Raw genomic sequence first — 15,943 nt, 5'->3', positions numbered from 1 at the left:
CGAATCGGGGACCTTTTGCATTTGAAACATACGTGATAAGCACTACAAAATTGAAACTGCTCATTGAATCAACTACAATGAATAAACATAATTGTTATGGTACTCCTTTCATGTATTTGAAATCCCATAATGACGCAACTATGAAAATCAGAGAACTATGTTTCTGCCTGGTTTTGAACCAGGGACCTTTCGCGTGTTACGTGAACGTGATAACCACTACACTACAGAAACCTCTGGTTTATGAATAAAGCTGAGTAAACAGATTATTTGTGATATTCTTTGCATGTACTGTATTAGAATTCCCATAATGAGGCATTCATGAAAAGTGGAGTTCTCTGTTACGAATCGGGAACCTTTTGCATTAGAGACATGCTTGATAAGCACTACACTATAGAAACTGCTCATTGAAGCATGTACAATGAATGAACAGAATTTTAAGGATATTCCTTTAATGTATTTTAAATCCCATAATGAGGCAACTATTAAAAATATGGAACTATGTTTCTGCCTGGGTTTGAACCAGGGACCTTTCGCGTGTTAGGCGAACGTGATAACCACTACACTACAGAAACCTCTGTTTTTGAAATACCACTGAGTAAACAGATATTTTGTGATATTCTTTGCATGTAATGTATTAGAATTGCCATAATGAGGCTACTATTAAAATTAAAGAACGCTGTCTCTGCCTGGTTTTGAATCAGGGACCTTTCGCGTGTTAGGCGAACATGATAACCACTACACTACAGAAACCTCTGCTTTTCGAATAAGCTGAGTAAACAGATTTTTTGTGATATTCTTTGCATGTACTGTATTAGAATTCCCATAATGAGGCAATCATGAAAAGTGCAGTTCTCCTGTTACGAATCGGGGACCTTTGCATTAGAGACATGCTTGATAAGCACTACACTATAGAAACCCTGCTCATTGAAGCATGTACAATGAATGAACAGAATTTTAAGGATATTCCTTTAATGTATTTTAAATCCCATAATGAGGCAACTATTAAAATCAAACTATGTTTCTGCCTGGTTTTGAACCAGGGACCTTTCGCGTGTTAGGCGAAACGTGATAACCACTACACTACAGAAACCTCTGTTTTTCAAATACCACTGAGTAAACAGATATTTTGTGATATTCTTTGCATGTAATGTATTAGAATTCCCATAATGAGGCAACTATTAAAATCAGAGAACGTATGTTTCTGCCTGGTTTTGAACCAGGGACCTTTCGCGTGTTAGGCGAACGTGATAACCACTACACTACAGAAACCTCTGCTTTCAATAAAGCTGAGTAAACAGATTTTTTGTGATATTCTTTGCATGTACTGTATTAGAATTCCCATAATGAGGCATTCATGAAAAGTGTAGTTCTCTGTTACGAATCGGGGACCTTTTGCATTAGAGACATGCTTGATAAGCACTACACTATAGAAACTGCTCATTGAAGCATGTACAATGAATGAACAGAATTTTAAGGATATTCCTTTAATGTATTTTAAATCCCATAATGAGGCAACTATTAAAAAAATGAAACTATGTTTCTGCCTGGTTTTGAACCAGGGACCTTTCGCGTGTTAGGCGAACGTGATAACCACTACACTACAGAAACCTCTGCTATTCAAATACCACTGAGTAAACAGATATTTTGTGATATTCTTTGCATGTAATGTATTAGAATTGCCATAATGAGGCAACTATTAAAATTTGAGAATTATGTTTCTGCCTGGTTTTGAACCAGGGACCTTTCGCGTGTTAGGCGAATGTGATAACCACTACACTACAGAAACCTCTGGTTTTTGAAATAAAGCTGAGTAAACAGATATTTTGTGATATTCTTTGCATGTACTGTATTAGAATTGCCCATAATGAGGCAACTATTAAAATAAAGAGAACTATGTCTCTGCCTGGTTTTGAACCAGGGACCTTTCGCGTGTTAGGCGAACGTGATAACCACTACACTACAGAAACCTCTGCTTTTCAAATAACACTGAGTAAACAGACATTTTGTGATATTCTTTGCATATACTGTATTAGAATTGCCCATAATGAGGCAACTATTAAAATAAGAGAACTATGTTTCTGCCTGGTTTTGAACCAGGGACCTTTCGCGTGTTAGGCTGAACGTGATAACCACTACACTACAGAAACCTCTGTTTTTCAAATACCACTGAGTAAACAGATATTTTGTGATATTCTTTGCATGTACTGTATTAGAATTCCCATAATGAGGCAACTATATGAAAACAGAGAAAGCTGTTTCTGCCTGGTTTTGAACCAGGGACCTTTCGCGTGTTAGACGACACGTGATAACCACTACACTACAGAAACCTCTGCTTTATGAATAAAGCTGAGTAAACAGATATTTTGTGATATTCTTTGCATGTACTGTATTAGAATTCCCATAATGAGGCATTCATGAAAAGTGAAGTTCTCTGTTACGAATCGGGGACCTTTTGCATTAGAGACATGCTTGATAACCACTACACTATAGAAACTGCTCATTGAAGCATGTACAATGAATGAACAGAATTTTAAGGATATTCCTTTAATGTATTTTAAATCCCATAATGAGGCAACTATTAAAAAATTAAACTATGTTTCTGCCTGGTTTTGAACCAGGGACCTTTCGCGTGTTAGGCGAACGTGATAACCACTACACTACAGAAACCTCTGTTTTTCAAATACCACTGAGTAAATAGATATTTTGTGATATTCTTTGCATGTACTGTATTAGAATTCCCATAATGAGGTTGCTATGAAATTAAAAGAACGCTGTCTCTGCCTGGTTTTGAATCAGGGACCTTTCGCGTGTTAGGCGAACATGATAACCACTACACTACAGAAACCTCTGCTTTATGAATAAAGCTGAGTAAACAGATTTTTTGTGATATTCTTTGCATGTACTGTATTAGAATTCCCATAATGAGGCATTCATGAAAAGTGTAGTTCTCTGTTACGAATCGGGGACCTTTTGCATTAGAGACATGCTTGATAAGCACTACACTATAGAAACTGCTCATTGAAGCATGTACAATGAATGAACAGAATTTTAAGGATATTCCTTTAATGTATTTTAAATCCCATAATGAGGCAACTATTAAAAAATGAAACTATGTTTCTGCCTGGTTTTGAACCAGGGACCTTTCGCGTGTTAGGCTAACGTGATAACCACTACACTACAGAAACCTCTGTTTTTCAAATTCCACTGAGTAAACAGATATTTTGTGATATTCTTTGCATGTAATGTATTAGAATTGCCATAATGAGGCAACTATTAAAATCAGAGAACTATGTTTCTGCCTGGTTTTGAACCAGGGACCTTTCGCGTGTTAGGCGAACGTGATAACCACTACACTACAGAAACCTCTGTTTTTCAAATACCACTGAGTAAACAGATATTTTGTGATATTCTTTGCATGTAATGTATTAGAATTCCCATAATGAGGTTGCTATTAAATTAAAAGAACTACTGTCTCTGCCTGGTTTTGAACCAGGGACCTTTCGCGTGTTAGGCGAACATGATAACCACTACACTACAGAAACCTCTGCTTTATGAATAAAGCTGAGTAAACAGATATTTTTGTGATATTCTTTGCATGTACTGTATTAGAATTCCCATAATGAGGCATTCATGAAAAGTGTAGTTCTCTGTTACGAATCGGGGACCTTTTGCATTAGAGACATGCTTGATAAGCACTACACTATAGAAACTGCTCATTGAAGCATGTACAATGAATGAACAGAATTTTAAGGATATTCCTTTAATGTATTTAAATCCCATAATGAGGCAACTATTAAAAATCAGAAACTATGTTTCTGCCTGGTTTTGAACCAGGGACCTTTCGCGTGTTAGGCGAACGTGATAACCACTACACTACAGAAACCTCTGTTTTTCAAATACCACTGAGTAAACAGATATTTTGTGATATTCTTTGCATGTACTGTATTAGAATTCCCATAATGAGGCATGCTATGAAATTAAAGAGAACGATGTCTCTGCCTGGTTTTGAATCAGGGACCTTTCGCATGTTAGGCAACATGATAACCACTACACTACAGAAACCTCTGCTTTATAAATAAACTGAGTAAACAGATATTTTGTGATATTCTTTGCATGTACTGTATTAGAATTCCCATAATGAGGCATTCATGAAAAGTGTAGTTCTCTGTTCGAATCGGGGACCTTTTGCATTAGAGACATGCTTGATAAGCACTACACTATAGAAACTGCTCATTGAAGCATGTACAATGAATAAACAGAATTTTAAGGATATTCCTTTAATGTATTTTAAATCCCATAATGAGGCAACTATTAAAAATATGAGAACTATGTTTCTGCCTGGTTTTGAACCAGGGACCTTTCGCGTGTTAGGCGAACGTGATAACCACTACACTACAGAAACCTCTGTTTTTCAAATACCACTGAGTAAACAGATATTTTGTGATATTCTTTGCATGTACTGTATTAGAATTCCCATAATGAGGTTGCTATGAAATTAAAAGAACGCTGTCTCTGCCTGGTTTTGAATCAGGGACCTTTCGCGTGTTAGGCGAACGTGATAACCACTACACTACAGAAACCTCTGCTTTATGAATAAAGCTGAGTAAACAGATTTTTTGTGATATTCTTTGCATGTACTGTATTAGAATTCCCATAATGAGGCATTCATGAAAAGTGGAGTTCTCTGTTACGAATCGGGGACCTTTTGCATTAGAGACATGCTTGATAAGCACTACACTATAGAAACTGCTCATTGAAGCATGTACAATGAATGAACAGAATTTTAAGGATATTCCTTTAATGTATTTTAAATCCCATAATGAGGCAACTATTAAAAATGAAACTATGTTTCTGCCTGGTTTTGAACCAGGGACCTTTCGCGTGTTAGGCGAACGTGATAACCACTACACTACAGAAACCTCTGTTTTTCAAATACCACTGAGTAAACAGATATTTTGTGATATTCTTTGCATGTAATGTATTAGAATTGCCATAATGAGGCACCTATTAAAATCAGAGAAATATGTTTCTGCCTGGTTTTGAACCAGGGACCTTTCGCGTGTTAGGCGAACGTGATAACCACTACACTACAGAAACCTCTGTTTTTCAAATACCACTGAGTAAATAGATATTTTGTGATATTCTTTGCATGTACTGTATTAGAATTCCCATAATGAGGTTGCTATGAAATTAAAAGAACGCTGTCTCTGCCTGGTTTTGAATCAGGGACCTTTCGCGTGTTAGGCGAACATGATAACCACTACACTACAGAAACCTCTGCTTTATGAATAAAGCTGAGTAAACAGATTTTTTGTGATATTCTTTGCATGTACTGTATTAGAATTCCCATAATGAGGCATTCATGAAAAGTGGAGTTCTCTGTTACGAATCGGGGACCTTTTGCATTAGAGACATGCTTGATAAGCACTACACTACAGAAACTGCTCATTGAAGCATGTACAATGAATAAACAGAATTTTAAGGATATTCCTTTAATGTATTTTAAATCCCATAATGAGGCAACTATTAAAAATGAAACTATGTTTCTGCCTGGTTTTGAACCAGGGACCTTTCGCGTGTTAGGCTGAACGTGATAACCACTACACTACAGAAACCTCTGTTTTTCAAATACCACTGAGTAAACAGATATTTTGTGATATTCTTTGCATGTAATGTATTAGAATTCCCATAATGAGGCAACTATTAAAATCAGAGAAATATGTTTCTGCCTGGTTTTGAACCAGGGACCTTTCGCGTGTTAGGCGAACGTGATAACCACTACACTACAGAAACCTCTGTTTTTCAAATAACACTGAGTAAACAGATATTTTGTGATATTCTTTGCATGTACTGTATTAGAATTCCCATAATGAGGCATTCATGAAAAGTGTAGTTCTCTGTTACGAATCGGGGACCTTTTGCATTAGAGACATGCTTGATAAGCACTACACTATAGAAACTGCTCATTGAAGCATGTACAATGAATGAACAGAATTTTAAGGATATTCCTTTAATGTATTTTAAATCCCATAATGAGGCAACTATTAAAAATTAGGAACTATGTTTCTGCCTGGTTTTGAACCAGGGACCTTTCGCGTGTTAGGCGAACGTGATAACCACTACACTACAGAAACCTCTGTTTTTCAAATACCACTGAGTAAACAGATATTTTGTGATATTCTTTGCATGTACTGTATTAGAATTCCCATAATGAGGTTGCTATGAAATTAAAAGAACGCTGTCTCTGCCTGGTTTTGAATCAGGGACCTTTCGCGTGTTAGGCGAACATGATAACCACTACACTACAGAAACCTCTGCTTTATGAATAAAGCTGAGTAAACAGATTTTTTGTGATATTCTTTGCATGTACTGTATTAGAATTCCCATAATGAGGCATTCATGAAAAGTGTAGTTCTCTGTTACGAATCGGGGACCTTTTGCATTAGAGACATGCTTGATAAGCACTACACTATAGAAACTGCTCATTGAAGCATGTACAATGAATGAACAGAATTTTAAGGATATTCCTTTAATGTATTTTAAATCCCATAATGAGGCAACTATTAAAAAATGAAACTATGTTTCTGCCTGGTTTTGAACCAGGGACCTTTCGCGTGTTAGGCGAACGTGATAACCACTACACTACAGAAACCTCTGTTTTTCAAATTACACTGAGTAAACAGATATTTTGTGATATTCTTTGCATATAATGTATTAGAATTCCCATAATGAGGCAACTATTAAAATCAGAGAAATATGTTTCTGCCTGGTTTTGAACCAGGGACCTTTCGCGTGTTAGGCGAACGTGATAACCACTACACTACAGAAACCTCTGTTTTTCAAATACCACTGAGTAAACAGATATTTTGTGATATTCTTTGCATGTAATGTATTAGAATTGCCATAATGAGGCAACTATTAAAATCAGAGAACTATGTTTCTGCCTGGTTTTGAACCAGGGACCTTTCGCGTGTTAGGCGAACGTGATAACCACTACACTACAGAAACCTCTGCTTTTCAAATACCACTGAGTAAACAGATATTTTGTGATATTCTTTGCATGTACTGTATTAGAATTCCCATAATGAGGCATTCATGAAAAGTGGAGTTCTCTGTTACGAATCGGGGACCTTTTGCATTAGAGACATGCTTGATAAGCACTACACTATAGAAACTGCTCATTGAAGCATGTACAATGAATGAACAGAATTTTAAGGATATTCCTTTAATGTATTTTAAATCCCATAATGAGGCAACTATTAAAATCAGAGAACTATGTTTCTGCCTGGTTTTGAACCAGGGACCTTTCGCGTGTTAGGCGAACGTGATAACCACTACACTACAGAAACCTCTGTTTTTCAAATACCACTGAGTAAACAGATATTTTGTGATATTCTTTGCATGTACTGTATTAGAATTCCCATAATGAGGTTGCTATGAAATTAAAAGAACGCTGTCTCTGCCTGGTTTTGAACCAGGGACCTTTCGCGTGTTAGGCGAACGTGATAACCACTACACTACAGAAACCTCTGCTTTATGAATAAAGCTGAGTAAACAGATTTTTTGTGATATTCTTTGCATGTACTGTATTAGAATTCCCATAATGAGGCATTCATGAAAAGTGGAGTTCTCTGTTACGAATCGGGGACCTTTTGCATTAGAGACATGCTTGATAAGCACTACACTATAGAAACTGCTCATTGAAGCATGTACAATGAATGAACAGAATTTTAAGGATATTCCTTTAATGTATTTTAAATCCCATAATGAGGCAACTATTAAAAAATGAAACTATGTTTCTGCCTGGTTTTGAACCAGGGACCTTTCGCGTGTTAGGCGAACGTGATAACCACTACACTACAGAAACCTCTGTTTTTCAAATTACCACTGAGTAAACAGATATTTTGTGATATTCTTTGCATATAATGTATTAGAATTGCCATAATGAGGCAACTATTAAAATCAGAGAAATATGTTTCTGCCTGGTTTTGAACCAGGGACCTTTCGCGTGTTAGGCGAACGTGATAACCACTACACTACAGAAACCTCTGTTTTTCAAATACCACTGAGTAAACAGATATTTTGTGATATTCTTTGCATGTAATGTATTAGAATTGCCATAATGAGGCAACTATTAAAATAAGAGAACTATGTTTCTGCCTGGTTTTGAACCAGGGACCTTTCGCGTGTTAGGCTGAACGTGATAACCACTACACTACAGAAACCTCTGCTATTCAAATACCACTGAGTAAACAGATATTTTGTGATATTCTTTGCATGTAATGTATTAGAATTGCCATAATGAGGCAACTATTAAAATAAGAGAACTATGTTTCTGCCTGGTTTTGAACCAGGGACCTTTCGCGTGTTAGGCGAACGTGATAACCACTACACTACAGAAACCTCTGTTTTTCAAATACCACTGAGTAAACAGATATTTTGTGATATTCTTTGCATGTACTGTATTAGAATTCCCATAATGAGGCAACTATTAAAATAAGAGAACTATGTTTCTGCCTGGTTTTGAACCAGGGACCTTTCGCGTGTTAGGCGAACGTGATAACCACTACACTACAGAAACCTCTGTTTTTCAAATACCACTGAGTAAACAGATATTTTGTGATATTCTTTGCATGTACTGTATTAGAATTCCCATAATGAGGCACTATGAAAATCAGAGAACGATGTCTCTGCCTGGTTTTGAACCAGGGACCTTTCGCGTGTTAGGCGAACGTGATAACCACTACACTACAGAAACCTCTGCTTTCAAATAAAGCTGAGTAAACAGATATTTTGTGATATTCTTTGCATGTACTGTATTAGAATTCCCATAATGAGGCATTCATGAAAAGTGGTTCTCTGTTACGAATCGGGGACCTTTTGCATTAGAGACATGCTTGATAAGCACTACACTATAGAAACTGCTCATTGAAGCATGTACAATGAATGAACAGAATTTTAAGGATATTCCTTTAATGTATTTTAAATCCCATAATGAGGCAACTATTAAAAAATTAAACTATGTTTCTGCCTGGTTTTGAACCAGGGACCTTTCGCGTGTTAGGCGAACGTGATAACCACTACACTACAGAAACCTCTGTTTTTCAAATACCACTGAGTAAATAGATATTTTGTGATATTCTTTGCATGTACTGTATTAGAATTCCCATAATGAGGTTGCTATGAAATTAAAAGAACGCTGTCTCTTCCTGGTTTTGAATCAGGGACCTTTCGCGTGTTAGGCGAACATGATAACCACTACACTACAGAAACCTCTGCTTTATGAATAAAGCTGAGTAAACAGATTTTTTGTGATATTCTTTGCATGTACTGTATTAGAATTCCCATAATGAGGCATTCATGAAAAGTGGAGTTCTCTGTTACGAATCGGGGACCTTTTGCATTAGAGACATGCTTGATAAGCACTACACTATAGAAACTGCTCATTGAAGCATGTACAATGAATGAACAGAATTTTAAGGATATTCCTTTAATGTATTTTAAATCCCATAATGAGGCAACTATTAAAAAAATGAAACTATGTTTCTGCCTGGTTTTGAACCAGGGACCTTTCGCGTGTTAGGCGAACGTGATAACCACTACACTACAGAAACCTCTGTTTTTCAAATTCCACTGAGTAAACAGATATTTTGTGATATTCTTTGCATATAATGTATTAGAATTGCCATAATGAGGCAACTATTAAAATTAAAAGAAATATGTTTCTGCCTGGTTTTGAACCAGGGACCTTTCGCGTGTTAGGCGAACGTGATAACCACTACACTACAGAAACCTCTGTTTTTCAAATACCACTGAGTAAACAGATATTTTGTGATATTCTTTGCATGTAATGTATTAGAATTGCCATAATGAGGCAACTATTAAAATCAGAGAACTATGTTTCTGCCTGGTTTTGAACCAGGGACCTTTCGCGTGTTAGGCGAACGTGATAACCACTACACTACAGAAACCTCTGCTATTCAAATACCACTGAGTAAACAGATATTTTGTGATATTCTTTGCATGTAATGTATTAGAATTGCCATAATGAGGCAACTATTAAAATCAGAGAAATATGTTTCTGCCTGGTTTTGAACCAGGGACCTTTCGCGTGTTAGGCGAACGTGATAACCACTACACTACAGAAACCTCTGCTTTTTCAAATACCACTGAGTAAACAGATATTTTGTGATATTCTTTGCATGTACTGTATTAGAATTCCCATAATGAGGCTACTATTAAAATAAAAGAACGCTGTCTCTGCCTGGTTTTGAACCAGGGACCTTTCGCGTGTTAGGCGAACATGATAACCACTACACTACAGAAACCTCTGCTTTATGAATAAAGCTGAGTAAACAGATTTTTGTGATATTCTTTGCATGTACTGTATTAGAATTCCCATAATGAGGCATTCATGAAAAGTGGAGTTCTCTGTTACGAATCGGGGACCTTTTGCATTAGAGACATGCTTGATAAGCACTACACTATAGAAACTGCTCATTGAAGCATGTACAATGAATGAACAGAATTTTAAGGATATTCCTTTAATGTATTTTAAATCCCATAATGAGGCAACTATTAAAAAATGAAACTATGTTTCTGCCTGGTTTTGAACCAGGGACCTTTCGCGTGTTAGGCGAACGTGATAACCACTACACTACAGAAACCTCTGTTTTTCAAATTCCACTGAGTAAACAGATATTTTGTGATATTCTTTGCATGTAATGTATTAGAATTGCCATAATGAGGCAACTATTAAAATCAGAGAACTATGTTTCTGCCTGGTTTTGAACCAGGGACCTTTCGCGTGTTAGGCGAACGTGATAACCACTACACTACAGAAACCTCTGCTATTCAAATACCACTGCGTAAACAGATATTTTGTGATATTCTTTGCATGTACTGTATTAGAATTGCCATAATGAGGCAACTATTAAAATCAGAGAACTATGTTTCTGCCTGGTTTTGAACCAGGGACCTTTCGCGTGTTAGGCGAACGTGATAACCACTACACTACAGAAACCTCTGGTTTATGAATAAAGCTGAGTAAACAGATATTTTGTGATATTCTTTGCATGTAACGTATTATAATTGCCATAATGAGGCATTCATGAAAAGTGTAGTTCTCTGTTACGAATCGGGGACCTTTTGCATTAGAGACATGCTTGATAAGCACTACACTACAGAAACTGCTCATTGAAGCATGTACAATGAATAAACAGAATTTTAAGGATATTCCTTTAATGTATTTTAAATCCCATAATGAGGCAACTATTAAAAAATTGAAACTATGTTTCTGCCTGGTTTTGAACCAGGGACCTTTCGCGTGTTAGGCGAACGTGATAACCACTACACTACAGAAACCTCTGTTTTTCAAATAACACTGAGTAAACAGATATTTTGTGATATTCTTTGCATGTAATGTATTAGAATTGCCATAATGAGGCAACTATTAAAATCAGAGAAACTATGTTTCTGCCTGGTTTTGAACCAGGGACCTTTCGCGTGTTAGGCGAACGTGATAACCACTACACTACAGAAACCTCTGCTTTTCGAAATACCAGCTGAGTAAACAGATATTTTGTGATATTCTTTGCATGTACTGTATTAGAATTGCCATAATGAGGCAACTATTAAAATCAGAGAACTATGTTTCTGCCTGGTTTTGAACCAGGGACCTTTCGCTTATTAGGCGAACGTGATAACCACTACACTACAGAAACCTCTGTTTTTCAAATACCAAGCTGAGTAAACAGATATTTTGTGATATTCTTTGCATGTAATGTATTAGAATTCCCATAATGAGGCAACTATTAAAATAAGAGAACTATGTTTCTGCCTGGTTTTGAACCAGGGACCTTTCGCGTGTTAGGCGAACATGATAACCACTACACTACAGAAACCTCTGTTTTTCAAATACCACTGAGTAAACAGATATTTTGTGATATTCTTTGCATGTACTGTATTAGAATTCCCATAATGAGGCTGCTATGAAATTAAAAGAACGCTGTCTCTGCCTGGTTTTGAATCAGGGACCTTTCGCGTGTTAGGCGAACATGATAACCACTACACTACAGAAACCTCTGCTTTACGAATAACGCTGAGTAAACAGATTTTTGTGATATTCTTTGCATGTACTGTATTAGAATTCCCATAATGAGGCATTCATGAAAAGTGTAGTTCTCTGTTACGAATCGGGGACCTTTTGCATTAGAGACATGCTTGATAAGCACTACACTATAGAAACTGCTCATTGAAGCATGTACAATGAATGAACAGAATTTTAAGGATATTCCTTTAATGTATTTTAAATCCCATAATGAGGCAACTATTAAAAAAGTAAACTATGTTTCTGCCTGGTTTTGAACCAGGGACCTTTCGCGTGTTAGGCGAACGTGATAACCACTACACTACAGAAACCTCTGTTTTTCAAATACACTGAGTAAACAGATATTTTGTGATATTCTTTGCATGTAATGTATTAGAATTGCCATAATGAGGCAACTATTAAAATCAGAGAACTATGTTTCTGCCTGGTTTTGAACCAGGGACCTTTCGCGTGTTAGGCGAACGTGATAACCACTACACTACAGAAACCTCTGTTTTTCAAATACCACTGAGTAAATAGATATTTTGTGATATTCTTTGCATGTACTGTATTAGAATTCCCATAATGAGGTTGCTATGAAATTAAAAGAACGCTGTCTCTGCCTGGTTTTGAATCAGGGACCTTTCGCGTGTTAGGCGAACATGATAACCACTACACTACAGAAACCTCTGCTTTATGAATAAAGCTGAGTAAACAGATTTTTTGTGATATTCTTTGCATGTACTGTATTAGAATTCCCATAATGAGGCATTCATGAAAAGTGTAGTTCTCTGTTACGAATCGGGGACCTTTTGCATTAGAGACATGCTTGATAAGCACTACACTATAGAAACTGCTCATTGAAGCATGTACAATGAATGAACAGAATTTTAAGGATATTCCTTTAATGTATTTTAAATCCCATAATGAGGCAACTATTAAAAAAATGAAACTATGTTTCTGCCTGGTTTTGAACCAGGGACCTTTCGCGTGTTAGGCGAACGTGATAACCACTACACTACAGAAACCTCTGTTTTTCAAATTCCACTGAGTAAACAGATATTTTGTGATATTCTTTGCATATAATGTATTAGAATTCCCATAATGAGGCAACTATTAAAATAAGAGAACTATGTTTCTGCCTGGTTTTGAACCAGGGACCTTTCGCGTGTTAGGCGAACGTGATAACCACTACACTACAGAAACCTCTGTTTTTCAAATACCACTGAGTAAACAGATATTTTGTGATATTCTTTGCATGTAATGTATTAGAATTGCCATAATGAGGCAACTATTAAAATAAGAGAACTATGTTTCTGCCTGGTTTTGAACCAGGGACCTTTCGCGTGTTAGGCTGAACGTGATAACCACTACACTACAGAAACCTCTGTTTTTCAAATACCACTGAGTAAACAGATATTTTGTGATATTCTTTGCATGTACTGTATTAGAATTCCCATAATGAGGTATGCTATTAAAATTAAAGAACGCTGTCTCTGCCTGGTTTTGAACCAGGGACCTTTCGCGTGTTAGGCGAACGTGATAACCACTACACTACAGAAACCTCTGCTTTAGAATAAAGCTGAGTAAACAGATATTTTTGTGATATTCTTTGCATGTACTGTATTAGAATTCCCATAATGAGGCATTCATGAAAAGTGTAGTTCTCTGTTACGAATCGGGGACCTTTTGCATTAGAGACATGCTTGATAAGCACTACACTATAGAAACTGCTCATTGAAGCATGTACAATGAATGAACAGAATTTTAAGGATATTCCTTTAATGTATTTGAAATCCCATAATGAGGCAACTATTAAAAATATGGAACTATGTTTCTGCCTGGGTTTGAACCAGGGACCTTTCGCGTGTTAGGCGAACGTGATAACCACTACACTACAGAAACCTCTGTTTTTGAAATACCACTGAGTAAACAGATATTTTGTGATATTCTTTGCATGTACTGTATTAGAATTCCCATAATGAGGTTGCTATGAAATTAAAAGAACGCTGTCTCTGCCTGGTTTTGAACCAGGGACCTTTCGCGTGTTAGGCGAACATGATAACCACTACACTACAGAAACCTCTGCTTTATGAATAAAGCTGAGTAAACAGATTTTTTGTGATATTCTTTGCATGTACTGTATTAGAATTCCCATAATGAGGCATTCATGAAAAGTGTAGTTCTCTGTTACGAATCGGGGACCTTTTGCATTAGAGACATGCTTGATAAGCACTACACTATAGAAACTGCTCATTGAAGCATGTACAATGAATGAACAGAATTTTAAGGATATTCCTTTTATGTATTTTAAATCCCATAATGAGGCAACTATTAAAAAATGAAACTATGTTTCTGCCTGGTTTTGAACCAGGGACCTTTCGCGTGTTAGGCGAACGTGATAACCACTACACTACAGAAACCTCTGTTTTTCAAATTACACTGAGTAAACAGATATTTTGTGATATTCTTTGCATGTAATGTATTAGAATTGCCATAATGAGGCAACTATTAAAATAAGAGAACTATGTTTCTGCCTGGTTTTGAACCAGGGACCTTTCGCGTGTTAGGCGAACGTGATAACCACTACACTACAGAAACCTCTGGTTTATGAATAAAGCTGAGTAAACAGATATTTTGTGATATTCTTTGCATGTAATGTATTAGAATTGCCATAATGAGGCAACTATTAAAATCAGAGAACTATGTTTCTGCCTGGTTTTGAACCAGGGACCTTTCGCGTGTTAGGCGAACGTGATAACCACTACACTACAGAAACCTCTGCTATTCAAATACCACTGAGTAAACAGATATTTTGTGATATTCTTTGCATGTAATGTATTAGAATTGCCATAATGAGGCAACTATTAAAATCAGAGAACTATGTTTCTGCCTGGTTTTGAACCAGGGACCTTTCGCATGTTAGGCGAACGTGATAACCACTACACTACAGAAACCTCTGTTTTTCAAATACCACTGAGTAAACAGATATTTTGTGATATTCTTTGCATATAATGTATTAGAATTGCCATAATGAGGCAACTATTAAAATCAGAGAAATATGTTTCTGCCTGGTTTTGAACCAGGGACCTTTCGCGTGTTAGGCGAACGTGATAACCACTACACTACAGAAACCTCTGTTTTTCAAATACCACTGAGTAAACAGATATTTTGTGATATTCTTTGCATGTACTGTATTAGAATTCCCATAATGAGGCATGCTATGAAATTAAAAGAACGCTGTCTCTTCCTGGTTTTGAACCAGGGACCTTTCGCGTGTTAGGCGAACGTGATAACCACTACACTACAGAAACCTCTGCTTTATGAATAAAGCTGAGTAAACAGATTTTTTGTGATATTCTTTGCATGTACTGTATTAGAATTCCCATAATGAGGCATTCATGAAAAGTGTAGTTCTCTGTTACGAATCGGGGACCTTTTGCATTAGAGACATGCTTGATAAGCACTACACTATAGAAACTGCTCATTGAAGCATGTACAATGAATGAACAGAATTTTAAGGATATTCCTTTAATGTATTTTAAATCCCATAATGAGGCAACTATTAAAAATATGAAACTATGTTTCTGCCTGGTTTTGAACCAGGGACCTTTCGCGTGTTAGGCTGAACGTGATAACCACTACACTACAGAAACCTCTGTTTTTCAAATACCACTGAGTAAACAGATATTTTGTGATATTCTTTGCATGTACTGTATTAGAATTCCCATAATGAGGTTGCTATGAAATTAAAAGAACGCTGTCTCTGCCTGGTTTTGAACCAGGGACCTTTCGCGTGTTAGGCGAACGTGATAACCACTACACTACAGAAACCTCTGCTTTATGAATAACAGC

General features: G+C 36.5%; 50 non-coding genes across 50 annotated transcripts; all 50 read right to left on the bottom strand.

The window, feature by feature from the left end:
- Positions 1-499: 499 nt before the first annotated feature.
- trnav-aac lies at positions 500-572 on the bottom strand. Its single transcript has one exon. It is a non-coding gene; the product is annotated as a tRNA-Val (tRNA).
- A 624-nt stretch (positions 573-1,196) lies between these two features.
- trnav-aac lies at positions 1,197-1,269 on the bottom strand. Its single transcript has one exon. It is a non-coding gene; the product is annotated as a tRNA-Val (tRNA).
- A 266-nt stretch (positions 1,270-1,535) lies between these two features.
- trnav-aac lies at positions 1,536-1,608 on the bottom strand. The gene has a single exon. It is a non-coding gene; the product is annotated as a tRNA-Val (tRNA).
- Positions 1,609-1,713: 105 nt separating this feature from the next.
- Positions 1,714-1,786, bottom strand: trnav-aac. The gene has a single exon. It is a non-coding gene; the product is annotated as a tRNA-Val (tRNA).
- Positions 1,787-1,894: 108 nt separating this feature from the next.
- trnav-aac lies at positions 1,895-1,967 on the bottom strand. The gene has a single exon. It is a non-coding gene; the product is annotated as a tRNA-Val (tRNA).
- A 627-nt stretch (positions 1,968-2,594) lies between these two features.
- trnav-aac lies at positions 2,595-2,667 on the bottom strand. The gene has a single exon. It is a non-coding gene; the product is annotated as a tRNA-Val (tRNA).
- A 623-nt stretch (positions 2,668-3,290) lies between these two features.
- On the bottom strand, positions 3,291-3,363 carry trnav-aac. Its single transcript has one exon. It is a non-coding gene; the product is annotated as a tRNA-Val (tRNA).
- A 106-nt stretch (positions 3,364-3,469) lies between these two features.
- Positions 3,470-3,542, bottom strand: trnav-aac. The gene has a single exon. It is a non-coding gene; the product is annotated as a tRNA-Val (tRNA).
- Positions 3,543-3,810: 268 nt separating this feature from the next.
- Positions 3,811-3,883, bottom strand: trnav-aac. Its single transcript has one exon. It is a non-coding gene; the product is annotated as a tRNA-Val (tRNA).
- Positions 3,884-4,329: 446 nt separating this feature from the next.
- trnav-aac lies at positions 4,330-4,402 on the bottom strand. Its single transcript has one exon. It is a non-coding gene; the product is annotated as a tRNA-Val (tRNA).
- Positions 4,403-4,846: 444 nt separating this feature from the next.
- trnav-aac lies at positions 4,847-4,919 on the bottom strand. Its single transcript has one exon. It is a non-coding gene; the product is annotated as a tRNA-Val (tRNA).
- A 105-nt stretch (positions 4,920-5,024) lies between these two features.
- Positions 5,025-5,097, bottom strand: trnav-aac. Its single transcript has one exon. It is a non-coding gene; the product is annotated as a tRNA-Val (tRNA).
- Positions 5,098-5,720: 623 nt separating this feature from the next.
- On the bottom strand, positions 5,721-5,793 carry trnav-aac. The gene has a single exon. It is a non-coding gene; the product is annotated as a tRNA-Val (tRNA).
- Positions 5,794-6,061: 268 nt separating this feature from the next.
- Positions 6,062-6,134, bottom strand: trnav-aac. Its single transcript has one exon. It is a non-coding gene; the product is annotated as a tRNA-Val (tRNA).
- Positions 6,135-6,579: 445 nt separating this feature from the next.
- On the bottom strand, positions 6,580-6,652 carry trnav-aac. The gene has a single exon. It is a non-coding gene; the product is annotated as a tRNA-Val (tRNA).
- Positions 6,653-6,757: 105 nt separating this feature from the next.
- On the bottom strand, positions 6,758-6,830 carry trnav-aac. The gene has a single exon. It is a non-coding gene; the product is annotated as a tRNA-Val (tRNA).
- A 105-nt stretch (positions 6,831-6,935) lies between these two features.
- On the bottom strand, positions 6,936-7,008 carry trnav-aac. The gene has a single exon. It is a non-coding gene; the product is annotated as a tRNA-Val (tRNA).
- A 268-nt stretch (positions 7,009-7,276) lies between these two features.
- On the bottom strand, positions 7,277-7,349 carry trnav-aac. The gene has a single exon. It is a non-coding gene; the product is annotated as a tRNA-Val (tRNA).
- A 105-nt stretch (positions 7,350-7,454) lies between these two features.
- On the bottom strand, positions 7,455-7,527 carry trnav-aac. Its single transcript has one exon. It is a non-coding gene; the product is annotated as a tRNA-Val (tRNA).
- A 267-nt stretch (positions 7,528-7,794) lies between these two features.
- trnav-aac lies at positions 7,795-7,867 on the bottom strand. The gene has a single exon. It is a non-coding gene; the product is annotated as a tRNA-Val (tRNA).
- Positions 7,868-7,973: 106 nt separating this feature from the next.
- trnav-aac lies at positions 7,974-8,046 on the bottom strand. The gene has a single exon. It is a non-coding gene; the product is annotated as a tRNA-Val (tRNA).
- Positions 8,047-8,330: 284 nt separating this feature from the next.
- trnav-aac lies at positions 8,331-8,403 on the bottom strand. The gene has a single exon. It is a non-coding gene; the product is annotated as a tRNA-Val (tRNA).
- Positions 8,404-8,508: 105 nt separating this feature from the next.
- trnav-aac lies at positions 8,509-8,581 on the bottom strand. The gene has a single exon. It is a non-coding gene; the product is annotated as a tRNA-Val (tRNA).
- A 104-nt stretch (positions 8,582-8,685) lies between these two features.
- trnav-aac lies at positions 8,686-8,758 on the bottom strand. The gene has a single exon. It is a non-coding gene; the product is annotated as a tRNA-Val (tRNA).
- Positions 8,759-9,022: 264 nt separating this feature from the next.
- trnav-aac lies at positions 9,023-9,095 on the bottom strand. The gene has a single exon. It is a non-coding gene; the product is annotated as a tRNA-Val (tRNA).
- Positions 9,096-9,541: 446 nt separating this feature from the next.
- trnav-aac lies at positions 9,542-9,614 on the bottom strand. Its single transcript has one exon. It is a non-coding gene; the product is annotated as a tRNA-Val (tRNA).
- A 106-nt stretch (positions 9,615-9,720) lies between these two features.
- Positions 9,721-9,793, bottom strand: trnav-aac. The gene has a single exon. It is a non-coding gene; the product is annotated as a tRNA-Val (tRNA).
- A 105-nt stretch (positions 9,794-9,898) lies between these two features.
- trnav-aac lies at positions 9,899-9,971 on the bottom strand. Its single transcript has one exon. It is a non-coding gene; the product is annotated as a tRNA-Val (tRNA).
- Positions 9,972-10,076: 105 nt separating this feature from the next.
- On the bottom strand, positions 10,077-10,149 carry trnav-aac. The gene has a single exon. It is a non-coding gene; the product is annotated as a tRNA-Val (tRNA).
- A 106-nt stretch (positions 10,150-10,255) lies between these two features.
- On the bottom strand, positions 10,256-10,328 carry trnav-aac. Its single transcript has one exon. It is a non-coding gene; the product is annotated as a tRNA-Val (tRNA).
- A 266-nt stretch (positions 10,329-10,594) lies between these two features.
- On the bottom strand, positions 10,595-10,667 carry trnav-aac. Its single transcript has one exon. It is a non-coding gene; the product is annotated as a tRNA-Val (tRNA).
- A 105-nt stretch (positions 10,668-10,772) lies between these two features.
- trnav-aac lies at positions 10,773-10,845 on the bottom strand. Its single transcript has one exon. It is a non-coding gene; the product is annotated as a tRNA-Val (tRNA).
- A 105-nt stretch (positions 10,846-10,950) lies between these two features.
- trnav-aac lies at positions 10,951-11,023 on the bottom strand. Its single transcript has one exon. It is a non-coding gene; the product is annotated as a tRNA-Val (tRNA).
- Positions 11,024-11,291: 268 nt separating this feature from the next.
- Positions 11,292-11,364, bottom strand: trnav-aac. The gene has a single exon. It is a non-coding gene; the product is annotated as a tRNA-Val (tRNA).
- A 106-nt stretch (positions 11,365-11,470) lies between these two features.
- Positions 11,471-11,543, bottom strand: trnav-aac. The gene has a single exon. It is a non-coding gene; the product is annotated as a tRNA-Val (tRNA).
- A 107-nt stretch (positions 11,544-11,650) lies between these two features.
- Positions 11,651-11,723, bottom strand: trnai-aau. The gene has a single exon. It is a non-coding gene; the product is annotated as a tRNA-Ile (tRNA).
- A 107-nt stretch (positions 11,724-11,830) lies between these two features.
- Positions 11,831-11,903, bottom strand: trnav-aac. Its single transcript has one exon. It is a non-coding gene; the product is annotated as a tRNA-Val (tRNA).
- Positions 11,904-12,347: 444 nt separating this feature from the next.
- Positions 12,348-12,420, bottom strand: trnav-aac. Its single transcript has one exon. It is a non-coding gene; the product is annotated as a tRNA-Val (tRNA).
- Positions 12,421-12,524: 104 nt separating this feature from the next.
- Positions 12,525-12,597, bottom strand: trnav-aac. Its single transcript has one exon. It is a non-coding gene; the product is annotated as a tRNA-Val (tRNA).
- Positions 12,598-13,043: 446 nt separating this feature from the next.
- Positions 13,044-13,116, bottom strand: trnav-aac. The gene has a single exon. It is a non-coding gene; the product is annotated as a tRNA-Val (tRNA).
- A 105-nt stretch (positions 13,117-13,221) lies between these two features.
- Positions 13,222-13,294, bottom strand: trnav-aac. The gene has a single exon. It is a non-coding gene; the product is annotated as a tRNA-Val (tRNA).
- A 285-nt stretch (positions 13,295-13,579) lies between these two features.
- trnav-aac lies at positions 13,580-13,652 on the bottom strand. The gene has a single exon. It is a non-coding gene; the product is annotated as a tRNA-Val (tRNA).
- Positions 13,653-13,920: 268 nt separating this feature from the next.
- On the bottom strand, positions 13,921-13,993 carry trnav-aac. The gene has a single exon. It is a non-coding gene; the product is annotated as a tRNA-Val (tRNA).
- Positions 13,994-14,098: 105 nt separating this feature from the next.
- On the bottom strand, positions 14,099-14,171 carry trnav-aac. Its single transcript has one exon. It is a non-coding gene; the product is annotated as a tRNA-Val (tRNA).
- Positions 14,172-14,438: 267 nt separating this feature from the next.
- On the bottom strand, positions 14,439-14,511 carry trnav-aac. The gene has a single exon. It is a non-coding gene; the product is annotated as a tRNA-Val (tRNA).
- A 105-nt stretch (positions 14,512-14,616) lies between these two features.
- trnav-aac lies at positions 14,617-14,689 on the bottom strand. The gene has a single exon. It is a non-coding gene; the product is annotated as a tRNA-Val (tRNA).
- Positions 14,690-14,794: 105 nt separating this feature from the next.
- trnav-aac lies at positions 14,795-14,867 on the bottom strand. The gene has a single exon. It is a non-coding gene; the product is annotated as a tRNA-Val (tRNA).
- Positions 14,868-14,972: 105 nt separating this feature from the next.
- trnav-aac lies at positions 14,973-15,045 on the bottom strand. Its single transcript has one exon. It is a non-coding gene; the product is annotated as a tRNA-Val (tRNA).
- Positions 15,046-15,150: 105 nt separating this feature from the next.
- On the bottom strand, positions 15,151-15,223 carry trnav-aac. The gene has a single exon. It is a non-coding gene; the product is annotated as a tRNA-Val (tRNA).
- Positions 15,224-15,849: 626 nt separating this feature from the next.
- Positions 15,850-15,922, bottom strand: trnav-aac. Its single transcript has one exon. It is a non-coding gene; the product is annotated as a tRNA-Val (tRNA).
- Between the last annotated feature and the right edge of the window lie 21 nt (positions 15,923-15,943).

This window comes from Coregonus clupeaformis, unplaced genomic scaffold (genome assembly GCF_020615455.1).
Source record: "Coregonus clupeaformis isolate EN_2021a unplaced genomic scaffold, ASM2061545v1 scaf3028, whole genome shotgun sequence".
NCBI classification, from domain to species: Eukaryota; Metazoa; Chordata; class Actinopteri; order Salmoniformes; family Salmonidae; genus Coregonus; species Coregonus clupeaformis.
Note: the sequence above shows the minus strand (reverse complement) of the source record. Positions and strands in the feature narration are given on the sequence as shown.